Genomic DNA, 19,592 nt, shown 5'->3' with positions numbered 1-19,592 from the left:
CCGTAGAGTACATTATAAGACACATTAGTAGAAATCCCATGCAGCCGTGTTACAGCCGTGTTACACCCTGGCATGTGTGATGTAATCTACACCTCGATTAGGCTGATATAAATCCTAATTTCTTTGTTTAGAGAACACTTCCAGAAGAATTTGCCGCCCCTACTTCGATCATTCTAGTCCTAGAGCAGAAATGCTCGTTTAGGTTCCACCTCCGAATAATGACGCAGACTACTGATGCATATTCACAAATTGTGGGTGGGAAGGAACGTCATGGTGATTTCCTCGTGGAGTGGAGAAACATCAACAAATAGGGCACTGACAGCTGTCAGTGTAGCTAGCTAGCATGCTAACCTTATCAAGCTAGCTAGCATGCTAAACTTACCTAGCTAGCTAGCATGCTAACCTTATCTAGCTAGCTAATGTTATAAAAAAAAAAATACTACACCATATTCAAAAGATGGCTAGCTGGCTAGGCTAGTCAATCCACCATTGAAATAGTTAGAAAGAATAAGATGAAGCTCATCTTATAATATAGATAACTATCGAAAGGTATGGGATAGAGATGTGTTTTTCAAAATTTTAATGGACACAGGGCAGACTTTGGTATGTAAGCTGCTGGCAGGCTTCAGCTGCGGTACAGCAAAGCCAAGTCAGCCCGTGCTCATGGTTCTCATAGGGGAAGTGAAATGATAGGCTACAAAGACTTTGCTCATGATGCACACCGCAAATGACATGTAACAACACCCTGAGCGCATCGGACACGAAACACCAATAGATCTGTAAAAACAACATAGATAAACAAGTTCCTTGAATTTTCTTTCGCGGGTGCCTTTTCGTTCATTATAGGATAGACACTTGTCGAGCGTGTAGTGTGTGGAGTGAAGCAAAACTTTAGTGGCTGTATCATGTATGAAATACAGAGGGTAAAGTAAACATTGGACATTTGTATATTAACAGTAAAGTTGTCAGACTCCCTTATTCACCCACGCATTTACGTGGTGTCAGAAGAAGATTATGGCACAGGGATTGCGCTGCATCAACCACCTGGTTTTCAATGAAAACATTGTTGACAGCTGGAAAAAGTTTGAGAAGGAATGGCGGATATACTGGCAAAGAAATGTGACTTTGGTCCACTAACTGACAAACTGGTTAGAGACTGTATTGTGTGGTATACAAAGTGACACTGTGCTCAAGCAACCTCAACGTAAAAAAATAAATAATCAGCTGTTAATCTGTGCATGCAAAATGAGCAGTAAGAAAGGGGTACAAAGGAACTGAGGAGGGAGGCAGAGGTTTTTGTCGTTCAAGGTCAACGCTGTACAAACTGTAATGATGCACACCCCCCTGATAGAAACAAATGGTGCAATAACGGTGGCAGGATGAATCATTTTGTGCTGTAGGTCAAGGCAACAATGAGCACAACAGCAACCATCCGACAGCTATGCTAACAGTAACAGATACCAACAGCAACCATCCGACAGCTATGCTAACAGTAACAGATACCAACAGCAACCATCCGACAGCTATGCTAACAGTAACAGATACCAACAGAAACCATCCGACAGCTATGCTAACAGTAACAGATACCAACAGCAACCATCCGACAGCTATGCTAACAGTAACAGATACCAACAGCAACCATCCGACAGCTATGCTAACAGTAACAGATACCAACAGAAACCATCCGACAGCTATGCTAACAGTAACAGATACCAACAGCAACCATCCGACAGCTATGCTAACAGTAACAGATACCAACAGCAACCATCCGACAGCTATGCTAACAGTAACAGATACCAACAGCAACCATCCGACAGCTATGCTAACAGTAACAGATACCAACAGAAACCATCCGACAGCTATGCTAACAGTAACAGATACCAACAGCAACCATCCGACAGCTATGCTAACAGTAACAGATACCAACAGCAACCATCCGGCAGATATGCTAACAGTAACAGATACCAACAGCAACCATCCAACAGCTATGCTAACAGTAACAGATACCAACAGCAACCAACCGGCAGATATGCTAACAGTAACAGATACCATGCTAATGCATACCAGCCTGGGTCATATCAGCCTAGAGCACAGCACTTCAGCAGAGCGACTGGACTGTAAACCTGAATATGAAGCTGAGGATACATTCTACTGTGAAAGTGTTGATCTGATTACCAAAAAGGGGGAGATTTTCACTACTCTGACAGTAAACCACACTTCAGCCAAGCTCAAAGTGAAAGTGGATACTGGTGCAAAGTGCAATGTGTTATTTAAACAGATTCTGAAGAACATTGAATCTACTGTGTCTGTTAATACTGCTGAAAAAGTTTACCTGGTGGCCTATGGGGGGCATGTAATCCGTACATAGGGCACAGCCACCCTCCATTGCACTCAAGGGAACTTTACCTTTCATGTAGTTGACCAGGAAGTGAAACCACTACTAGGGTTGCCAGACAGCATAGCATTGGGGTTGACACAGCTAGGTCCTGATGTGCACATGTTGAACCAACAGGCCCCAGAGCTCCAGGAGTATAGTGACCTGTTTAACACTGAAGAGACAGGAAAACTACCAGTGGTATACCACATGAAACTGAACGAGTCAATAATGCCCACAGTCTGTGCACCCAGAAAGGTGCCAGTGGCAAATGATTTGGAAAGGCACACACCTGTCTATAAAAGGTCCCACAGTTGACAGTGCATGTCAGAACGAAAACCAAGCCACGAGGTCGAAGGAATTGTCCGTAGAGCTCCAAAACAGGATTGTGTCGAGGCACAGATCTGGGGAAGGGTACCAAAACATTTCTGCAGCATTGAAGGTTCCCAAGAACACAGTGGCTTCCATCATTCTTAAATAGAAGAAGTTTGGAACCACCAGGACTCTTCCTAGAGCTAGCCGCCTGGCCAAACTGAGCAATCGGGGTAGAAGGGCCTTGGTCAGGGAGGTGACCAAGAACCCGATGGTCACTCTGGCAGAGCTTCAGAGTTCCTCTGTGGAGATGAGAGAACCTTCCAGAAGGACAACCATCTCTACAGCACTCCACCAATCAGGTCTTTATGGTAGTGGCCAGACAGAAGCCACTCCTCAGTAAAAGGCAGCCCACTTGGAGTTTGAAAAAAGGCTCCCAAAGGACTCTCAGACCATGAGAAACAAGAGACTCTGGTCTGATGAAACCAAGATTGAACCCTTTGGCCTGAATGCCAAGCGTCACGTCTGGAGAAAACTTTGCACCATCCCTACGGTGAAGCACGGAGGTGGCAGCATCATTCTGTGGGGATGTTTTTCAGCAGCAGGTACAGGGAGACTAGTTAGGATTGAGGGAAAGACGAACAGAGCAAAGTACAGAGAGATCCTTGATGAAAACCTGCTCCAGAGCGCTCAGGCCCTCAGACTGGGGTGAAGGTTCACCTTCCAACAGGACAACGACCCTAAGCACACAGCCAAGAAAACGCAGGAGTGGCTTCAGGACAAGTCTCTGAGTGTCCTTGAGTGGCCCATCCATAGCCTGGACTTGAACCCGATCGAACATCTCTGGAAAGACCAGAAAATAGCTGTGCAGCTACGCTTCCCATCCAACCTGACAGAGCTTGAGAGGATCTGCATAGAATGGGGGAAATTCCCCAAATACAGCTGGGCCAAGCTTGTAGCGTCATACCCAAGAAGACTCAAGGCTGTAATCACTGCCAACGGTGCTTTAACAAAGTGCTGAGTAAAGGGTTTGAATACTTACGGAAATGTGATATTTCAGTAGTTTTTTTATTTATTGTTGAAAAGCATGTTTTAATGGATGTATATGTTGATATGACAAGCTCTCCCCCCCCCCCGTTCCCTGGGTTAAGGCAGCCCCCAGCACCGCTCTGATTCAGAGGTGTTAAGTTAAATGCTGAAGACACATTTCAATTGAATACATTCAGTTGTACAACTGACTAGGTATCCCCCTTTACGTTTTCCTTTCACTCCCCAGATAGCTTACGTGTTCATATCCTATGTCAAAAGTAAGTAAGATGGCACCGACATACATTTGCAAAAATGTATAAACATGTTTTTTCTTTGTCATTATGGGGTACTGTGTGTAGATTGAAAAGAATCAAAAAATATATAAATCCATTTTAGAATAAGGCTGTAACGTTACAAAATTTGGAACATTTGGAAGGGGTCTGAATATTTTCGAATGCACTGTATTTAAGGTGCCTTCGGGAAGTATTCAGACCCTTTGACTTTTTCCACATTTTGTTACTTTATATTTTTTCTGTATTATATATTTATTGTTGAAAAGCATGTTTTAATGGATGTATATGTTGATATGACAAGCTATATTCTTACATGACTGAAGAGAAAGAAAAAGGCAAAAAGTCCCTGCAAATAAAATGTTGTACTTTCATTTATATTAGTGATATTTTAGTTGAAGTTGCATTAGTAATGGAGGTCGTACTGGTAGTTGTGTTCAACATGGTGATAACCAGATCAATTCAAAGTCTGTTGATAATTACTATTTGTGATTCAGACGATTTACTGAATTATACATTGTGATCCAATATTCACATGCAAATCCTCATTTACACATTGTCATTCAGCAGACGCTCTTATTCAGAGCAACATGCAGGGACCAATGACAGATTTTTCAACTAGTTGGCTCTGGGATTCAAACCACCGACGCTCTTAACCACTAGGGTACTTGCCACCCTGTCATATCGTTGATAATAAAGAGATGTATAATAATGTTCACCACAGAAAAGTAGGGCTTTCCAGCTCAACTCCTTGGTTCTACAAAAAAGTGAGGTATGATGATGATTATGATGACTCATCCGTCTTTTACAGTTACACTGAAGAGACTCTTATCTTAAGTGACTCAAAGATCATTTTAGAATTCTATCTAGCCCAAGTGGGAAACTCAAACTAGATCATAAACTCTGTAAAAATGTATTTTCTAAAATTCTCCTATCTACACTGTAAGGCAACTTTAAATCAAATGTATTAGTCACATACACAGTTTACAGCAGGTAAAAAAGGTGCAGCAAAATGCCTACTATCAATAATTACAGCAAAAAATATAACCATACCTGGATGCAGGGGGATGCTCCTCCTCTCTGTCTGTGTCTCTCCCCTTTGTCTCTCCTGAGGATGTCAAGTCTTTGTGGGCGCGTTCCAGGCCGACTACATTGCAGATGTTGCACTGACTGCATCAACCAATGGCGCAGTCAGGCATCTATCCAGGCGTTGTGAGATCTGAGATCTGGTATTGTCTGCAATGTAGTCAGTCTGAAACGTGGCCAAGTCTTAGGTATCTCCTCCTCAGCATGCTAAATGTGTTCCTACACCTGTTTACCCCCAATATGAGTCCCAAATGGCACCCTATTTTGTATAGTGCACTACTTTGACCAGGGCCTTGTGGGCCGTGTGGTCCCTGGGCAAAGGTAGTGCACTAAATATGGAAAAGCGTGTAGAATAGCAGGGGATTTGCTTTAAAAAGGGAAAATTCTCTCAGCCTCATTACAAAAGGTGTAGAATCGAAGGCGATTGGCTTTAAAAAGGGAAATTCTCTCAGCCTCATTACAAAATGTGTAGAGTAGCATGAGCTTAGCTATAAAACTGCAAATGTTTATCTCTGCCCCATGGCAGTTTGTGTGGAATTTCAGGAAATGAGGTAGTGCACTAAATAGGGGGTAGGGTGCCACTTTGGTATGCAGTCCGAGGCTAGCATCAGCCAGGTGGTGTTTTTGGCTACTAATGGTCCATAACACAGGTGTGTGTGTATTTTCTCTCTCTGCGTGTGTGTGTGTGTGTATGTGTGTATGTGTGAGTGTGTATTTGGTAATGTTCCACAAAGTCCCCCCATGTATTATGAACTGGTCATTTGGTTACATGAGGTCAGACCAAACACACACACAGGCTGAAATCATCTCGATTAAACAAGTTGGAAATGCAACAAGTACTGATACTGTATCATATAATAGCACTCAGCTTTGCAAAAAAAAATATTTTAGACATTTATGGTCTGCTTACATATATTTTAAAGGTTATTTATACAGAAAATTTGTATAAAACCTGTATAAACTTTATTTATGATTATATGACAATATTTTAGGTTGACAATAATTATATTACACAATTTCTGATAAATCACATGCTTTTGTTTTATTTTCCTGTAAGTAAAATCAGGATTATGCCTCTACTGCCTCAACTGTCACCTCTCCCCCCCCCCCGTTCCCTGGGTTAAGGCAGCCCCCAGCACCGCTCTGATTCAGAGGGGTTAAGTTAAATGCTGAAGACACATTTCAGTTGAATACATTCAGTTGTACAACTGACTAGGTATCCCCCTTTACCTTTTCCTTTCACTCCCCAGATAGCTTACGTGTTCATATCCTATGTCAAAAGTAAGTAAGATGGCACCGACATAGATGCTCGCCTTGCTTCGAGTTCTTAGGAAACGATGCAGTATTTCATTTTTTTAATGTATTTTTTCTTACATTGTTACCCCAGGATATCTTAAGTCTTATTACATCCAGCCGGGAAGAACTATTGGATATAAGAGCAACGTCAACATTACTGTTACGTTCCCCAGTTTCTGTGTTGTTGTGGATGTGTGTGTATTTCAGGAAATGGCTTCCTGGATTCCTAAAGCAGCTGATTGGTCGGCCCCATCGCTGATTGGAGCTCGGACCCCTCCCTCTCGTCAGGGGATACAGCTGTGTCTTCAATTACCAACTCCTTCTCCAGCTTGATAAAAGACAGTGTTCCTTCATCAGAGGGGAGAGTTTCTTTTTATGTCCTGTGTTGGTTGTTGTGGCGGTCAGGGAATGTTAAAAAAATATATTGTTATGTAGCTGCTCCTTCAGAGGTATGTGTATGACAATAGGACTTCGTGTTTGTGGTTATTGAACATTTTCACTTAAAGTATTGGTCAATTATTCTGTTTCATAACCTGTAGTATTTAATCTGTCTCTGCACACTAGGTAAGACCTGGGCGTACCACCCCCTGTATTTTGGTTAGCGATCCAGGTGGTGCTAAAGGTTAAGTTTAGAAGTGGGAAGGCAGGTAAAGTAGGAGAGGGGATTCCTTAACTTTTACTTACTTTGTTTTGGTTCCATTCAGCCCCTTTTCCCCACATTACTGTGTTTAGGATGAATTAATTCACTGTAAATGGTGTTTTTCTATGCCTCTGTCTTCCTTCCCCTCACCTACGATCACATGCTTTTTTCACTCCACGGTGAGTTGAGATGTAGCAGGGTGTTGCGTTCCCTCCAAGAGGCGTACGTAACAATTACGACTTTCCTGAAGTGGATCCTCTGTTCGGACCACCACCCAGGGAAATGGATCTAATTCCAGTAGTCGACCCAAATCAACGGCACCGCAGAAGGGGCAGATGAAGCGGCCACCTGTTCAATCTATTCTGAAACACATCAATCAGACAATCAACCACTCAAAGCTCTGTCTTTATACAGTGCTCAGGGTATACCAGTGGTGTTTTAATTTCCTGCTACACAAAGCAATGTAAAATAAAGTGCTAACAATGATCTGTAATGATAACAACGATCTCCATGAGATGAGTCACAAATCCTCCCAGCGTCACGGTTTTCCTTGTGTAGATTGGTGGGTTTGGACGTCTCTTGTTTTTGCGAGGATTAAGTTTTGGTAAACTTTGTTCTCATCTTTCTTTTTTCCCCCAACCATTTTGTTATTTGGCGCAAGTGAGATTCATCATCGTCCTTATCAAGATAGGAAAGAAGCCCAGGGAAAGTAATGGGCATTTCCTCTTTGAGCTTCTGGAGGGGTACATCTATTGCAGACTCTGAGTGTATAGGTGTGCATGTCCCCATGTATTTGCAGTAGCAGTTCTTGACACCACTCAAAGTAATGTGGGTTACCTTTTTCTGTTTCTGTCTTTGAGTAAGTCAGTTAATGGTAAAAAACCTCCTCTACCTCATCCCTGAGGCTGAGTGACTGTTTGTCTGATTGATGAAAAAGGAGTCAAGGACCTTTTGCCAGTTTTTGTCAAGAGAGACAAATGAGTCAAAAACAATGTTGTCAACCTGTATATAACAGTTAAAGATGTGAGACTTTGGTCATACCATCTTGCATATCTACTTCCTGCTCATTTTCAGCAGCCCTTTGATCGTCTTTGAAAACCTCAAAGGCCGTTTCTGCCAGTTCTGAAATGTCTTGTGCAGAGATGGAAAGAACTTGGACCCAGCTTTTCAAATGGTTCTTGTATACTTGCCCCAGTGTATCAGCAACAAATTAACTCTATTTTTTCTATTTTTTCTCCGCTTCAACATAATCCCTCCATCTCAATGTAAAAAAAGGGGGGAAAAACGGGTTTTGCATTAACTTCTCTGACGCTAATCGTAAAACAGATACACAATTTCATTTGGATCCTTTGGATTCAATAACTTGAATCAACCTGGAAAACGTGTCTTTCCTCTCTTCTCCCGTTTCCCTTTTGGTTAACATGTCTCCTCCAAAAACTAGTTTACATTCTGCATTCTGACGATCATCCACAGTGATTTCCCTCTTAGCGTATCTTTGATGACGGACAACAAATATTGCTGCACCTCTTCTCCATAAGTTTTGTCAGGAAGGTCCTTGCAGTATCACACCTGCCATAGCCAATAACTCAACACACTGCTATGCAATCAGTGGGTGAGCAATGCTGACTGCAGCAGACATTGAGACTGCAGGAGGTGGGAGCCAGGGACGTAGGCATTCACCAGTAATAAGAAAGCAAGAAGTTAGGAATTTTTTGGTCTTCTATTTTTCCTGACATCTCCTGAAATGGTACACATTTTTTGAACATAATCTCCACTAAAATGTTCTCTCATTATGTTAAAGTCATGAAACCAGCAGTAGGAGCACAGTGTTCGGGTGGCCTTTTTCTGCCTGCAGCGAAAAGCTGAATCACCTGCTTGGTCATAGCTGTGATGTCTGAGGTAGGGCCTGTTAGAACAGCACATCTCAGTGTTTTCCTCATATCCCAGAGCACCTGCTTGACCAGAGTGATTCCCCCGCTGCCTGGCTGATGCAGCAGATTGATGGTAGAAGGCAGGTCACCCTCATCATAACCATCTCTTTTGATAAAGGGTGTTGCTTTATAAGTTGACATTGCCCTTTCAGCCCAGTAGAGGTTAAGCCTTTGAGGTGGGGCTCCTCGGTCTTCTTAGCTACTGCTGAGTCTATGTCCTCTTCTTCAAATGCATTTGAGTACAAAACATCCAGAAGTGAAATGGAATCCCTGATTTCACTTCCATCATAAATTTCACAACTGCGGGCATTGGACAGAGATGACACCTTGTTGTGTGCCATCTTTACTGTTTTCTGCCTTAAGCGTAAACCAGAAATGAACAGTTTTCTGAATATTAGTTGTACTTCAGGTGATGGTGTGGTCTCTGAAAAAGGAGACAGTAATGTTTCAGTAAGAATGTCGAAGGGCATTAACAGTTATACTGTAATCACTTTTGTTTATATCTTTGACTTTGTTGGGACTTCCATTGATCTAGCTAATTGATTGACAATGGATGCCTCTGAAAATTACAGACTGTGTGTGCTTTTCTTCTTGTTGCTACCCTCTAATCTACAGTGCAGTCGGAAAGTATTCAGACCCATTGACTTTTTCCACATTTTGTTATGATACAACCTTATTCTAAAATGTATTAAATAGTGTTTTCCCCCTCATCAATCTACACACAATACCCCATAATGACAAAGCGAAAACAGGTTTGTAGAAATGTTTACTAATTTATTAAAAAGAACAACTGAAACATCACATTTACATAAGTATTCAGACCCTTCACTCAGTACTTTGTTGAAGCACCTTTGGCAGCAATTACAGAATCGAGTCTTCTTGGGTATGACGCTACAAGCTTGAGGTAAATGATTGGCATCTTACATTCAAACAATGAATCCTGATCTAGGATAACTTTTAAAACATGAAATTATTTGGCTTGCTCTAAACGGATTTGGCTAAAAGCAAATCTACCTGCTAACTGGGCAGAAAAATAATGTTGCGGTATGATTGTTTTGTAAAGCATAAACGGAATTTCAATCTTACCTACTTCTACCTGTATTTGGGGAGTTTCCCCCATTCTTCAACACAGGAGCGTAGCTGCACAGCTATTTTCACGTCTCTCCAGAGATGTTCGATCGGGTTCAAGTCCAGGCTCTGGCTGGGCCACTCAAGGACATTCAGATACTTGTCCTGAAGCATTTTACATTTTACATTTAAGTCATTTAGCAGACGCTCTTATCCAGAGCGACTTACAAATTGGTGCATTCACCTTATGATATCCAGTGGAACAACCACTTTACAATAGTGCATCTAACTCTTTTAAGGGGGGGGGGGTTAGAAGGATTACTTTATCCTATCCTAGGTATTCCTTAAAGAGGTGGGGTTTCAGGTGTCTCCGGAAGGTGGTGATTGACTCCGCTGACCTGGCGTCGTGAGGGAGTTTGTTCCACCATTGGGGTGCCAGAGCAGCAAACAGTTTTGACTGGGCTGAGCGGGAACTGTACTTCCTCAGAGGTAGGGAGGCGAGCAGGCCAGAGGTGGATGAACGCAGTGCCCTTGTTTGGGTGTAGGGCCTGATCAGAGCCTGAAGGTACCGTTCCCCTCACAGGTCCGTAGGCAAGCACCATGGTCTTGTAGCGGATGCGAGCTTCAACTGGAAGCCAGTGGAGAGAGCGGAGGAGCGGGGTGACGTGAGAGAACTTGGGAAGGTTGAACACCAGACGGGCTGCGGCGTTCTGGATGAGTTGTAGGGGTTTAATGGCACAGGCAGGGAGCCCAGCCAACAGCGAGTTGCAGTAATCCAGACGGGAGATGACAAGTGCCTGGATTAGGACCTGCGCCGCTTCCTGTGTGAGGCAGGGTCGTACTCTGCGAATGTTGTAGAGCATGAACCTACAGGAACGGGTCACCGCCTTGATGTTGGTTGAGAACGACAGGGTGTTGTCCAGGATCACGCCAAGGTTCTTAGCACTCTGGGAGGAGGACACAATGGAGTTGTCAACCGTGATGGCGAGATCATGGAACGGGCAGTCCTTCCCCGGGAGGAAGAGCAGCTCCGTCTTGCCGAGGTTCAGCTTGAGGTGGTGATCCGTCATCCACACTGATATGTCTGCCAGACATGCAGAGATGCGATTCGCCACCTGGTTATCAGAGGGGGGAAAGGAGAAGATTAATTGTGTGTCGTCTGCATAGCAATGATAGGAGAGACCATGTGAGGATATGACAGAGCCAAGTGACTTGGTGTATAGCGAGAATAGGAGAGGGCCTAGAACAGAGCCCTGGGGGACACCAGTGGTGAGAGCACGTGGTGCGGAGACAGATTCTCGCCACGCCACCTGGTAGGAGCGACCTGTCAGGTAGGACGCAATCCAAGCGTGGGCCGCGCCGGAGATGCCCAGCTCGGAGAGGGTGGAGAGAAGGATCTGATGGTTCACAGTATCAAAGGCAGCCGATAGGTCTAGAAGGATGAGAGCAGAGGAGAGAGAGTTAGCTTTAGCAGTGCGGAGCGCCTCCGTGGCACAGAGAAGAGCAGTCTCAGTTGAATGACTAGTCTTGAAACCTGACTGATTTGGATCAAGAAGGTCATTCTGAGAGAGATAGCAGGAGAGCTGGCCAAGGACGGCACGTTCAAGAGTTTTGGAGAGAAAAGAAAGAAGGGATACTGGTCTGTAGTTGTTGACATCGGAGGGATCGAGTGTAGGTTTTTTCAGAAGGGGTGCAACTCTCGCTCTCTTGAAGACGGAAGGGACGTAGCCAGCGGTCAAGGATGAGTTGATGAGCGAGGTGAGGTAAGGGAGAAGGTCTCCGGAAATGGTCTGGAGAAGAGAGGAGGGGATAGGGTCAAGCGGGCAGGTTGTTGGGCGGCCGGACGTCACAAGACGCGAGATTTCATCTGGAGAGAGAGGGGAGAAAGAGGTCAAAGCACAGGGTAGGGCAGTGTGAACAGAACCAGCGGTGTCGTTTGACTTAGCAAACGAGGATCGGATGTCGTCGACCTTCTTTTCAAAATGGTTGACGAAGTCATCCGCAGAGAGGGAGGAGGGGGGAGGAGGGGGAGGAGGATTCAGGAGGGAGGAGAAGGTGGCAAAGAGCTTCCTAGGGTTAGAGGCAGATGCTTGGAATTTAGAGTGGTAGAAAGTGGCTTTAGCAGCAGAGACAGAAGAGGAGAATGTAGAGAGGAGGGAGTGAAAGGATGCCAGGTCCGCAGGGAGGCGAGTTTTCCTCCATTTCCGCTCGGCTGCCCGGAGCCCTGTTCTGTGAGCTCGCAATGAGTCGTCGAGCCACGGAGCAGGAGGGGAGGACCGAGCCGGCCTGGAGGATAGGGGACATAGAGAGTCAAAGGATGCAGAAAGGGAGGAGAGGAGGGTTGAGGAGGCAGAATCAGGAGATAGGTTGGAGAAGGTTTGAGCAGAGGGAAGAGATGATAGGATGGAAGAGGAGAGAGTAGCGGGGGAGAGAGAGCGAAGGTTGGGACGGCGCGATACCATCCGAGTAGGGGCAGTGTGGGAAGTGTTGGATGAGAGCGAGAGGGAAAAGGATACAAGGTAGTGGTCGGAGACTTGGAGGGGAGTTGCAATGAGATTAGTGGAAGAACAGCATCTAGTAAAGATGAGATCAAGCGTATTGCCTGCCTTGTGAGTAGGGGGGGAAGGTGAGAGGGTGAGGTCAAAAGAGGAGAGGAGTGGAAAGAAGGAGGCAGAGAGGAATGAGTCAAAGGTAGACGTGGGGAGGTTAAAGTCACCCAGAACTGTGAGAGGTGAGCCATCCTCAGGAAAGGAACTTATCAGGGCGTCAAGCTCATTGATGAACTCTCCAAGGGAACCTGGAGGGCGATAAATGATAAGGATGTTAAGCTTGAAAGGGCTGGTAACTGTGACAGCATGGAATTCAAAGGAGGCGATAGACAGATGGGTCAGGGGAGAAAGAGAGAATGTCCACTTGGGAGAGATGAGGATCCCAGTGCCACCACCCCGCTGACCAGAAGCTCTCGGGGTGTGCGAGAACACGTGGGCAGACGAGGAGAGAGCAGTAGGAGTAGCAGTGTTATCAGTGGTAATCCATGTTTCCGTCAGTGCCAAGAAGTCGAGGGACTGGAGGGAAGCATAGGCTGAGATGAACTCTGCCTTGTTGGCCGCAGATCGGCAGTTCCAGAGGCTGCCGGAGACCTGGAACTCCACGTGGGTCGTGCGCGCTGGGACCACCAAATTAGAGTAGCAGCGGCCACGCGGTGTGAAGCGTTTGTATGGTCTGTGCAGAGAGGAGAGAAGAGGGATAGACAGACACATAGTTGACAGGCTACAGAAGAGGCTACGCTAATGCAAAGGAGATTGGAATGACAAGTGGACTACACGTCTCGAATGTTCAGAAAGTTAAGCTTACGTTGCAAAAAATCTTATTGACTAAAATGATATAGTACTGCTGGCTGGTGAAATAGGCTAGCTAGCAGTGGCTGCGTTGTTGACTTTGTTTGAAAGTGTAGCTGGCTAGGTAACCTCTAACTGGCTAGGTAACCTCGACAATTACTCTAGACTACACAATTATCTTGGATACAAAGACAGCAAAGACAACTATGTAGCTAGCTAACACTACGCTAATCAAGTCGTTCCGTTGTAATGTAATAGTTTCTACAGTGCTACTATTCGGTAGGAGTTGGCTAGCTAGCAGTGTTAGCTAGCAGTGTTGACTAGGTAGGAGAACGGCAGCGCGGCGGACGAAAATAGCTGGCTAGCTAACCGATAATTACTCTAAACTACACAATTATCTTAGATACAAAGACAGCAAAGACAACTATGTAGCTAGCTAACACCACACTAATCAAGTCGTTCCGTTGTAATGTAATAGTAATAGTTTATACAGTGCTGCTATTCGGTGGCTAGCTGGCTAGCTGGCTAGCTAGCTAGCAGTGTTGACTACGTTACGTTAGAAGGACGAAAATAGCTGACTAGCGAACCTCAATAATTGCTCTAAACTACACAATTATCTTTGATACAAAGACGGCTATGTAGCTAGCTAAGATCAAACAAATCAAACCGTTGTACTGTAATGAAATGAAATGAAATGTAATACTACCTGTGGAGCGAAGCGAAGCGGAAGCCACTCCTGTGTTGTCTTGGCTGTGTGCTTAGGGTCATTGTCCTGTTGGAAGGTGAACCTTCACCCCAGTCTGAGGTCCTGAGTGCTCTGGAGCAGGTTTTCATTAAGGATCTCTCTGTACTTTTCTCCGTTCATCTTTCCCTCGATCCTGACTAGTCTCCCAGTCCCTGCTGCTGAAAAACATCCCCACAGCATGATGCTGCCACCATCATGCTCCACCGTAGGGATGGTGCAAGGTTTCCTCCAGATGTGACGTTTGGCATTCAGGCCAAAGAGTTCCATCTTGTTTCTCATGGTCTGAGAGTCTTAAGTTGCCTTTTGGCAAACTCCAAGCGGGCATATGCCTTTAACTGAGGAGTGGCTTCCGTATGGTCATTATACCATAAAGACCTGATTGGTGGAGTGCTGCAGAGATGGTTGTCCTTCTGGAAGGTTCTCCCATCTCCACAGAGGAACTCTGGAGCTCCAGGGTGACCATTGGGTTCTTGGTCACCTCCCTGACTAAGGCCCTTCTCTGCAGATAGCTCAGTTTGGCCAGGTGGCCAGCTCTAGAAAGAGTCTTGGTGGTTCCAAACTTCTTCTACTCAAGAATGATGGAGGCCACTGTGTTCTTAGGGACCTTCAATGCTACAGATATTTTTGGGTACCTTTCTCCAGATCTGTGCCTCGACACAATCTTGTCTCGGAGGTCTACGGACAATTCCTTCGATTTCATGGCTTGGTTTTGCTCTGACATGCACTGTCAACTGTGGGACGTTATACAGACAGGTGTGTGTGTGCCTTTCTAAATCATGTCCAATCAATTAAATTGACCACAGGTGGACTTCAATCAAGTTGTAGAAACATCTCAAGGATGATCAATGGAAACAGGATGCACCAGAGCTCAATTTCGAGACTTATAGCAAAGTGTCTGAATACTTATGTACTTTGACTTTCTGGGGTATTACAGTATGTATATTTTGATGAGCAATTTCTTTTATTTAATCCATTTTAGAATAAGGCTGTAACAAAATATGGAAAAAGTCAAGGGGTCTGAATACTTTCCGAATGCACTGTAACTAACCATGGGAAATACTGGGTTATTCACCATCACTTCAACCATCCACTTTATATGCATAGTTCTGCACCCATATTTACAAGGTATCCAAGTCTGAGTGCTGATCTAGGGCCACTTTTGCTTTTCAGATCATGAAAAAGAAGTCTAAGGGGGACCATATCATGCGTCTCAAAGTAGGAATTATATCGGATGCCTTTAAAAAAAAAAATAACAGTGATCTTTTACACAATGTTTTATATTTTACAGTCAGTCTAAATTCTGCATTTGAACGGATTTAGAAATTTGGATGAAATAAAGACATCCCTTTTTTAATACTAGAGAATATCTGATCCTCAATTTCACTGTTATTTTTTTCTTCATAATAAAGTTAAAAAATAATTATTGTACATTGAATATTAGATTGATTGTAGAATTACAAAGTAAGATGTATTCTGAGGAGAAGCGCTGGTATTAAATAAACTACTGTTTACTTATTTCACCTCAGGGAGGGGTTAAGGTTGTCTGGATGACTGATAATCAAATACACCCAGGAAGCAACACCACACACACACAGGGTGGTGGGCTACGGACCATTGCTAAACAAATACACCTCACCTTACCTTCCCCATGTTTGGCTAATAGAGGGTTGTGTTCACAAGGCACCAACTGGACGAAAACAGATTGAAACAGGGAGTGAGGGACTACCTGATCTTATCCAATAACAAACACTATTTTTGTTTCCCATTGAAAAAGGTTGCAACATTTTTTTCTGTTGCATGCCCTAATGAACATGACCCAGGTTTGCATGTTGTCCAGACAGAGAGAATAATAAGAGAATGAGAAGAAGTAGATCCATCAACATGATGTTTTTTTAACATGTACAATGAAGTATTTCATTTCCAGCAGATTCACACAGTTTCCAAAAGATGCACACAGTTTCCAACAGATTTGAAGTTTCCCACCGATTCACACAGTTTCCAACAGGGTCGTTCTTGAATTAATGTGGCAATTGGCCATTGGCATTTGGATTTGTTGTAAACTTTTTGTCTCCCCATTCTAAATCAACTAATATCATAGCTTAAAGACATGAAATATGTTTTACCATTATGATAACATTCTGCCATAGTAACACAAATGATGGTAACACCAATGAGACATTTTAGGTAAAAGGTAGATTTTCTGAAATGCTGGACACAAATGCTGAAATCTAAGGTCATCAATCATGAAAAAGTTGTTTATTAAAGTGATATGATTAATAATTTTACTCACAGTATTATTTCCCTTCAATTAATTTGACAAACACTAAATGACAGTTTGGATTTAGGCACACCAAATGATCAATGGTATCCACAATTAATGAAGTATGAAAGGGGTTTGATTAGCTAATAATTGTCTTGAATCTAGACCCCTCCACCGATAATATTTTGCCACTGGAGAGAAAGGTCCTTGTATATATTTGGAATCAGTGATTTTTAACCTTTCACGAGTATCAACCCCGTATCCGGGATCACCCCCCACCCCCCCCACACTGATTAGCATCGCTAGCATAGCTTCACAAGTAAATAGTAGCATCTAAATATCATTAAATCACAAGTCCAAGACACCAGATGAAAGATACAGATCTTGTGAATAAACCCATCATTTCTGTTTTTTAAAATGTTTTACAGGGAAGACACAATATGTAAATCTATTAGCTAACCACGTTAGCAAAATACACCATCTTTCTTTGTCCACCATTTTCTCTCTCCACCACTAGCTATCACCAATTCGGCTAAACTAAGATATTGATAGCAACAAACCAAGAAAAAAACTCATCAGATGACAGTCTGATAACATATTTATGGTATAGGATAGGTGTTGTTAGAAAAAAGTGCATATTTCAGGTAGAAATCACAGTTTACAATTGCACCGACCATCACAAATCGACTAGAATTACTAGATAGAGCAACGTGTATGACCAATTTACTCATCATAAAACATTTCATAAAAATAGACAAAGCATAGCAATGGAAAGACACAGTTCTTGTGATTTCAGACCATATTTCAGATTTTCTAAGCGTTTTTCAGCGAAAACACAATAAATCGATAAGTTAGCATACCACATGTACAAACGTTAGTAGAGCATGAATTCAAGGCAAAGGGAGCTATAACGTTATCATCGCCAAAATATATTAATTTTTTCACTAACCTTCTCAGAATTCTTCCGATGACACTCCTGTAACATCATTTTACAACATACATATACAGTTTGTTCGAAAAGGTGCATATTTAGCCATACAAAACCGTGGTTACACAATAAAAATACTAGGAAATCAAGCCTCAATATGTCTGACGTCATCTATCAGAGTGATCTAGTTTAATTGAAAGCTAATCATATACTTGACTAAAAAATACAGGGTTGACAGGAATCGAAAGACAAATTAGTTCTTAATGCAACCGCTGACTTACATTTTTAAAATTATCCTTACTTTTCAATACAGGGTTCGCCAAGTGACGCGATACCAAACAAAATGGCGAAATATGCGTTTAAAATATTTCGACAGAACAACGATTTATCATATTAAATATTGCTTACTTTGAGCTGTTCTTCCATCAGATTCTTGGGCAATGTATTCTTTCTTGGGTTTAATCTTCTTTTGGTCGAAAGATGTCCTTTGTCCGTCTAAATGCCCGCTAACGTTCGACCGGGACCCCGAAATGTGCCCGGTGCTTCACATAGAAATGCATCAAAATCGCACTAAACGGATATAAATTGCTATAAAACGGTTTAAATTAACTACCTTATGATGTTTCTAAGTCCTATATCGAATTAAATTACAGACGGATACATTTTACGTTGATAACCGAGCCTTTGAAAATGGCATCCGGAGGTGTCTTCCTGCGTAAAGGCGAGCGTCGAAAGGGGGGCTACCCTCACTCCTTGGTCCTTTATAACCTCTGAGAGCTACGCAGAAGGCCCATTCCACTTCTCATTGGTTACTGACATCCAGGGGAAGGCCGGTGCAGTTCGTGTCGTTCCATAGGATAGACACAGACTTTTAAAACTGATCTGAAATCAGAGCTTCGCTCTCAGACCTTTCACTGTCTGTCATGGATTTCGCTGTAGAAAGAGTTCTGGGTCACCCACAGACATCATTCCAACTTTGTATGAAACTAGAAAGTGTTTTCTATCCAATAGAATTAATAATATGCATATTGTACGAGCAAGAATTGAGTACTAGGCAGTTTAATTTGGAGACGACAAAATGCTAATTCGGAACAGCACCCCCTGTAGTCGCAAGAAGTTTTAAAGCAGTAACACCAATGAAATAAAACTGAGGTAAAAGGTATTTTAATAGCCTTCTATGTTTTTATTGATCTATACAATATAATAAGTTTGTTCACTTTCTAGCATTCAAAATAATAGATATCTCTAAATCTCAGAAACAAGTCACTACACCTCTATACATCACTAGTGGATCAAGCCGATTTGCTAGTCCCCAGTAGTTTCTAGTTCATAAAAATATATGTTTTGCAGTATAATGGACACATATGTTTTAATATTAAATAACAGTTAAATGGGAAATGTATTATTTTTCATGCTTTTGTCATTTTAAATGTTTTTTTAGTTTTTTTTTACATGGTGCCAATGTCAAGGGACAGCATTTACTGACACAATTGAATAATGACTCAACAGATTCAAACAATTTCCAAAAGGTTGACACAGTCAGTGATGATGAGACAGACAGGGACAGAAAAGGTTGAAGTTGTGTAACTATTGACACGTCAGGGAGAGGATGAGGTTCTATGGATGACTGCTAAACAAATCCCCCTGGAAAACAACACACACACACATGCAAACACAAACAAACACACATGTGGCGGAAGAATCAGAATTAGTTAGGTAACATAGATAATTAAGATGACTTATCTGCATAATATGCTTATGATATGCTTGTTATTAAAATGTATCCCTTCGGACTCTGTTGTTGGCAGTTGCACTTCTTCCCTCAGCTGGGGCTCAGTCACCTGGGGCCCAGAGAGGGGAGAGGTCAGGCTCGTCTTTCACATGTCCCTGGTGCTATGCAGAATATCAGAAAGAGAAGAGGACAGGAAGGAACATTGTCTTCATATGTGAATGTGTCTTTACCTATTCTAAACCATGTGAATGTGTCTTTACCTATTCTAAACCATGTGAATGTGTCTTTACCTATTCTAAACCATGTGTCTTTACCTATTCTAAACCATGTGTCTTTACCTATTCTAAACCATGTGAATGTGTCTTTACCTATTCTAAACCATGTGTCTTTACCTATTCTAAACCATGTGTCTTTACCTATTCTAAACCATGTGAATGGATGGTGTGATTAATGGAGAACCAATTACTTGTCTCCACAATGTCTGTGTGCTTGTCACTCCCTCCTTTGGCCTTGGGGGAGATAAGGTCTGAGAAAAAATGTGTGTGGTAGTGTCTGGAACCACT

Source organism: Salvelinus namaycush, chromosome 36 (genome assembly GCF_016432855.1).
Source record: "Salvelinus namaycush isolate Seneca chromosome 36, SaNama_1.0, whole genome shotgun sequence".
NCBI lineage: Eukaryota > Metazoa > Chordata > Actinopteri > Salmoniformes > Salmonidae > Salvelinus > Salvelinus namaycush.
The sequence above is the reverse complement of the archived record's forward strand: the minus strand, read 5'-3'. Positions refer to the sequence as shown.